Below are 7,615 nucleotides of genomic sequence, written 5' to 3'. Positions count from 1 at the left end.
GGATGCAGCTGCTCCTGGATGCTGAGGTACCAATGGTTCACTGTAAAACGGCCCCTGTGACCTTCCCGAGCAAGTGGCTTTGGCAGCTGGTGCCAGGCTGCCGACTCTTGCCTCTCTACCTCTCCCATTTGGTTTATTCCATCGTGTTGGAAGCTGCTGAAACAATGATGTTCCAGGCTTCTGGAATGCAGTGGTTTAATAGCACAGCTTATGGAATTCCTCTCTTTCTGAACATACCAGGCAGTCAACCTTAACAGGTATTCCAACTTCCCTGCTGTGGTACCTGCAGTTATACGTTGCACTGTTGACATGGACTCTTTATTGGGAACAGCTACAGTTACCTTAAGTACTGCTGCACTGCTTCGGGTTTGGGATTACCGAGTACCCAGCACAGCTGGCGCTGCTTCTGTCCCCACAGATAAGCACTACTCACTTTAAGATCTGATTCAATGCTGGGCTCTTTCTTCCCCACTGCCTTTGACCCATCCTGTTAGTGTGTGCAGCCTTCGGCTCCTTTTCTGTTGGAGCCAGGTTAGGTACTGACTGCTCAATCCTGTAGGCAGATGCTGTGCCAGCAGAAGTTAAAGTTCCCACTGTCTTTGTAGTAGTATCCACAGGGAATTGATACCAGAAACAACCTGCGTTCATCTTTAATGGCTCTGCATCCGAGAAGTGGACACGCACATAGGGGGTTGTAACTATAGCAAGCGCTGCCAAAGGAGGGGGATAAGATTCCCTTGGCAAAGGATACCAGCTGTCAAGTTTTAATCTAGCACAATTTTGCCTCAGGAATATCCTGTTTGTGTTTCTTTTGGTCGTATTTGGTTATAGGGTGAAAATCAAATGCAAAGGTGGAATTCAAGATTAGGTCTGTTTTCTGCAGTACAGCTTGTTTTGGCTCTATAGGTGGCCTTGAAATACTAAGAAAATGGGACAAAGTTGATTCAAAGAGCTGCTGGTCTGTCCCTTCCCACTTTGCATGTTGAAGGAAACCTGGAAAAGTGGCAGAAATGAAGATATTTCCCAGCTAATTCCCTATACTTCAAAAGCACATTTTAAGGTACAGTTTTGATGCAGCAGACCACAAAGCGGACAGGGTTTTCTTACTTCTTTCACTGTTTCGGGGTCTCTGTACCATGTTATATGGTAAGTCAAGTATAGAGCGATACCAGTAATAACCCCCACTCCCGCAGGGTCGGTGCAGAGCAGCCATGAGCCTGCAGGGTAAGGAGTAAGCAGAGCTCTGAACGGTGTCTGTTGGTTGTGCACTGATTGGAAAGCACTGAACGTCTCTAACGTGTGATGTGGGAGAGAGACCTGCATTCGATCCGGGAGTGCTGCTTGCTCGTTCAGAACCACATCCTGGCTAACACACGGCTCCAGCTTCAGGCTGCTGCCTGCACCAGGAAATGGGTTTGTGTGCACTGGGGTGGCTTTGCCTCTTCCCACAGATGCAGGTCAAGTTCAAGTGCTGTTATCCCACTGTGGGCACGCTTCGGAATGCACTCATCCGCCTTGGGTGAAAAGACCAGTGAAAGATAGCTCCTTCTTCAATGCTGAATTCAAGTCTCTGGGTCAAATTCAGCCCTTGGCCTTGACCCATGGTTGCAGTTTACTGCCCTGTGTGTGCGTGGGTTTTGATGGACAATCAATGAAAACAATCTTGCACAAAGCCAAAGCCGTTTCCTACTCTGTCTCTTCAATAATATTTCATTTACCCTTCAAAATGATAAGGTTTGGGTTATAGTCCAGGGTTTGCTTTGTATTTGCTTGCAAGTTCCGTGGCTTGAAGAGATGCCGGTACTTTATGTCGATTATCTCTTGTCTCTCAGGTTGAATAACATTTGTGTTGTGAGCAGATAACAGTTCCAGCAGCAATACATTTCCTGTTGTCACACTATCTTTTCCCCTTAAGCAGTTGGCCTGGCTACGAGGGTTTGGTTACCATCAGCAATAGCAGCTTTCCTTAACAGTGGGGACTGTTAGCTCAGCTCATGACAAACGTTTGCAGACACTTGGGATTGATTGCAGTGGTTTCTGCCCCAGAGCTCGTGTGCTGCTGCTCTCCGAGATGAAGGCAGTGCTGCTTTAGGAAGAAAATGTCTCTCTCTGCTTAGGTTTTCCTGGTTTTGGGTAAATGGCCTAATGGAGGTTTGCTACAGAGGATATTATTGTAGTCTCTCATAAAGCATGTGCTGTGTTTCTGCTTCACTTCCTGAGAGATGAAGGAGGGGAAGGCATAGCTGGAGTAAAATCCTATTTATTATATAGAGCCATCATTTCTTTTTCCCTAAATTGCTTTTTTTCCCCTCTAAACTGGCTTTTTCTTTCCCCCTTTAATTTTACTTCACTGCTAGCAGTGAGACTGCGCTTGAAACAGCTCTTTCTGTTCCCAGAAACCAGTTCATGACATCACTTTTAAACTAATAGGTGCCACGTTTCTCCGAGGTCTCACACTTGGAAGCGACTCTGGTTCTTTCCGTCTCATTCACATCAAACTGGTTTTGCACCTTTCAGTCTCGAACACCAGTGAAGGGACTTGGAAAGCAGCTTTTCCCATCTCCTTTTGCCTTCAGTCTGGTTTAACTCCATGGACTCTGCCTGCCACTGACCAGGTCTCTGCTGGATGGCTGTGCTGTGTGTGAGCACTGTGAGCTCTACTTTCAGAGGGGCCTAAGCCCCTCTTACACAAGGTAAATAAATAGGTTGTCCTCTGCAGTTGATCCCATTGTGACAGTGCTCATCACATCAGATTTGAGCACTCACTCTGCCATATGGAGCAAGAGGGTGACTCTGTCTGGGATCACTGCTGGGGAAAGTCTCCAGTGACGTTGGTGTGTGTTGACCCCAGGCAATTCTTCCTCTGTTAATGAGTTGTTGAATGGCAGTGACCCCTGAGGAAGTCTCCTGAGCTGCTGTGGCTGGGAATGACATGGGATTGTCAACAACAGTATCTGTAGGGGTCATCATGGAACAAGTTTAACATTCAGGTCAAAGCCATCCCTGGGATTTGAGAAGGGAGGCTGAGAGAGGTGAATTAATTACAGTTATCAATGCACATTCATCACTGCCTTGCTGTGTTTGTTTGGGAATAGCAGAAGCAAAGGAGCTGATGTCTCCTTCCTGCCTCCCAGCTGGGACTAGCAGTGAACAGTCTAGAGAAGTGGGACACTGGAAAATAGCTTTTAGAGGGATTAAAGGGAGAGAAGGGCAGGACCTGTGAAGACACAGAAACCTGGGATGATGGTAAGCAAATGAAAGAGTGTTTGCCCTGTTGCTGCCACTGTGAGATTTGAATGGAAAACTCTCTTCTTATTCTTTTGATGATTCCTTTTTGTTGCTTTGGGTTTATTTAATGAATGAACTGTAATTGAGCTTCTCCCAGTCCTACAGGATAACTTCCATGTCTCTTTGCAGGCAAGTGTATGGCAGCATTCTTTCCCATCACCTCCTCTAAAGCAGGATCCATCATTCAAAGCCAGGTTGGACACAGGGGCTTGGAGCAGCTGCTCTAATGGAAGGTGTCCCTATCTGTGGCAGGGATTGGAACTGGATGAGCTTTAAGGTCCCTTCCAACACAAACCATTCCATGGGTCTATAATCATCCCATAAAGATTCCGTTTCTCCAACAGCTGCTCCCAACCAGTGCCTTGGGAAGGAGCACGGTTTGGGTGTCTCTCTTCAACAGTCACTTCCTGCCTGTGCAGTACACGTACTGCAGAATAAACATGCTGGGGAGTATTTGCACTGTGTGCTGTAAACAGGGTGCGCCCTGTTTACCTCCAGCAAACATCTGCCCATCAATTGTATCTCCAAGAAAAGGGACAGCTTCAGCCTTTGGAAGTGTCACAGATAAATTGCTCTGGATCAACTGGTTGGACAAGAAACCTCCTCCTCAGCAAACACGGACCGGGCACTTTCCATAAGTGTTTTCTGGTTATTTTCTGTTCCAGGTTTCCTGCTTCACCCACCAAGGATGAACTGTGGCAGCTCTGCTGCCTTCAGTACTGCTCTTAACGGCTGAGCTGCTGGAGCAAATCTGCCTGCAGATCTCTGGTGGGATCCACGACAGTGCCCAGTTCTTCACTTCATGGATGGAGTTTGGTCTGGGGTTATACCCTAAAATGTGTGTTCAGACATATATAATTGCCTACAGTGGGCCCAGTACAACGGGGTACTGGGACCACATCCCAGGCTGTGAAGAACTTGCCTTCTTCATGTTTGTTTAGTCCCATCTGTCCTATCTCCTGCACTCAGATGTCAAGATCTAGGCCTGTGCCCACCTTTTGTTTCCTCTCAGGACACCTGCAGGAACAGTTTAGACTGCGATGGAGCCAAAGAATGAAAGAGTTGGCTCCAAGTTCTGCACAAACCCCTCTGGCAAAGCTGAGCATTGCCATGCAGCAGCAGCGCTTGCTGGTGCAGAAGGATGCGGACTGGAGCAGTTGTGCCTATGTGGGATGGGAAGTAAAAAAGGTGAGTGGGACAGAAAAGCCAAGGGCACTGTCAGAACAAGCCTTGGGACATGTCCTGTGTGAGCTGAGTGCTGTGGCATTAGGTACTGCCTGCAGAAAGGGTTTGGATTTGTCATCAGAGGCAGCATTTCTCATTGTTTAGGCCCTGCATTAGTCAAGGATGGGGAGCTTCTTATGTCCCTTTGCAAGTAAGTACAATTGTATTAAAGAAATCAGGTGCAACAAGCAGCAAGATCTGCTTCTTCATCTGGTTGTCCTTGCTCAGGAGGGACTGGTATTGGTAAGCTGGTGTTCAGTGAGGGTCATGAGCCTCCTGCATACCAGGGCCCCTGGTTCCATCCGTTCCCCGCCTCGCCCTGCAGCCCGTGCTGGTCACTGAAGCTGTCCTGGGAAATCGAGTGGATGGCTCATGGGGTGCATCATTTGCAAGCGACTGAGCAAATGTGTTGCAGGGAATGGCTTGGGGTCTGAATGGGAGCTGACAGTTTCCTTGGCACCCGAATCAGAAAGAAATGCCATTGCTTTGTCTCTAGCTTAGCCAGAACTAAAGGGCTGCAAGGCAGAGGGTAGCTTGAAGTTGCAGGTACCAAACATGCAGGGTGGGAACAAGCTCAATCAGAGGCAGATTTCTCTACCCAGGTTGGAATCAGAATAGGCTGTTTCAGAAGGAAAACCCCAAATCTTATCCTGGGAGCTGGAAATGATAAACTGACACTGGAGGTGTCTGCTTTGCCCATGGTGATGATTCTGGCTGCAGTGAAATGGAACCCCCTTGGGTTAAGGGTGAGAAGTGGGCAGGATGTGAGCAGTTCCCTAATGCTGGAGCTACAGCTGAGGAGAGTGGGACCTTTCCAGCCTGGCATCTATGGGGCTGTTGCTGTCCCTGCCTCAGAAAGGGACTGAGAGGGTCAGGAACGATGCATTAGGGGAGGAGAGGCAGGTGGTAGCAGAGCTGTGTTGTAGGTTGCACAGTAAGGTGGTGCACAGTGATCCTGATCTTTACAGTGGTGCCCGGCTGTCCTTGGGGTGCAGAGGGTTAAAGAGCTCACTGGGGTGTGCAGTGCTGAGGATTAAAGTTCAGGGTAGCCAGAGGTTCAGAGAGCTGGAGTGTGGCTGCTGTGGGGCAGGGGAGCAGAGCAGTGCAGTGCTTCCTGCCTGCAGGGCAGGTTCAGCCTTACCTGCACACCAGAGCAACAGCAGGGGAAGAGGATTGAGTGGAGCTGCTCAGTTCCTCCTGAGCCTCCCCTTAGGGATACTGCTTGGATTCTCTGCTGCTGCTTCTCCCTGTCCATCCATCCACGGATGTGCTGCAGTGTTCCCCTGGCAGGGTAAGGGGAAGCCACAGCTTGCTTGGCCATTGGCACAGCTCACAACTCCTGACAGGCAGAGAAGGCGACTGAGCCCATGATGCTGTGTGTGGGGAAAGGAGCTGGAAGAGGCAGAGGTTAAGAATGCAGCCCAGGGAACAGCAGGGGGAAGGCTAAACTGCTTGTCCTGCACTCTGTAAATAGAGCAGCTGTGCCCTATTCCAAACCCCTTTCCAGCGCTCGCACACGCATTGCAGGGCCAGCTTCTATCCTCCTGCGTTGCCTGCAGGGACAGGAATGGTGACGCTCAACAGCAAACAGTGGGAGCCATTCCAGTATCAATAAGGATCCTGACCAGGGAGCAGCTTTTGTTTGCTTGGCTGCAGAGGCCTTGGAATCCAGTCAGTGGTACACGGTGACCCCATCTCCCCACCAAACAGGACAAGCTCTCTGACCAAATCCACTCTTCCACTTTGAGACGGGCTTTGCAGTCTCAAAACCCAGGAGATTGTTTAAGTCTCAAGACTCCAGATTAAAGAAAAGCAGATGAATTGCTTTTGGTTTTGGCAGTCTGGGGCCAGTCACGTTTCCAGGCTTTGCTTTGCCACCAAGAGACGTGGAAATGGAGCTGTTCAAGACGAACAGAAAACAACAAAAAAGCCCCATTCTCACTGAATCCACGACTTTGAGATTATCCTGAAACTGATGGCAGAACTGGGGGAGCTAAAAACTGTGCCAAGCTGATGCAGTGCTGCTACAGTGTCCTCCCTGCAGTCTTACATGGAGAAAACAGCTTCTTGCACCATTAGTAGGAGGCAGTAACCCTGTAGGGTGTTTGCTGCTGGAGAGGGAGCAAGAACATGCGTTCATGTTCCTCAGCCTTCAGGAGCAGCCCAGCACTGCTCCAGGGAGGTGACACCTCTACAGGAACCCCCCTTGCAATGGCAAATGCAGCTCCTGTAGCTGCCCTGCCCCACATTGTCCCTGCTCGGCCCTGCTGGCTGTGGCAGCTCTGCACACACAGCCCCACTGCCACCCCTGGATGTGTTGGAGGACCTGGTGCCCTGCGATGCTGCTCTCCTCGGGGTTCCAGCCATCCCTGCTCTCTGCTCCCAGGCAGTTGAAAGGCTCATTTTTGGCACCCTCGTTCTGAACGTTTTAGTCTGGTGGCTTCTCCTGAAATGCTGGAGACAAAAATACACTTCCTGTTTAGACAGAGAGAGGAGATAAGCCCCAAAGTGCAGCCGCCTGCTCTGGCTGCCTCCAGCATAAACACCCTGCGCAGCCGGGCCCTGCTCTGGTTTCTTCTCGTGGCTTTTCCCCTTTCAAGGTGCATGAGGCACAAGGCAGACAAAGGCCATCATGGCATGAGAAGTCTGGAGCTGTTGGCTTGTCAAGCAAGAGCCTTCTAAAAGCCCCAAGTACCCGGCATGAATTTGTTCTGGAGGCAGCAGCACTAAAGCACCACTAAGGTCCATTTCTGCTTTGCATTTCTCTGAGCTTTCCCACCTTGGCATGGGAGTGCTGTGCAAACAGTGACTCTGAACCTCCCTGGGTGGGGTGCTGGCCATGGCTTGGCTTTCCCTGCTTACAGAGACTGGAAGGTTTGTGTTGTGACTCAGTGATCGAGTTCAGGACTTGAGGTTTCTGCCATCAGGCACAAATGGGCTTCAAGCCACCTTCGGCCACTCTGGGGCTGTTGTGGCTTTAGCCCATCCCATGAGTTCCTCTTGTCTGGGTACATGAGATAAGACAAGGGCAAATCTATTCTCTGATCTAATCAGGCACGAGCAGCTGAGATGGCAGCTGACTCTATTTCTCTCCTTTGATAAA

Source organism: Melopsittacus undulatus, chromosome 16 (assembly GCF_012275295.1).
Source record: "Melopsittacus undulatus isolate bMelUnd1 chromosome 16, bMelUnd1.mat.Z, whole genome shotgun sequence".
Taxonomy (NCBI): Eukaryota; Metazoa; Chordata; class Aves; order Psittaciformes; family Psittaculidae; genus Melopsittacus; species Melopsittacus undulatus.
This window is presented reverse-complemented; position numbering follows the sequence as displayed.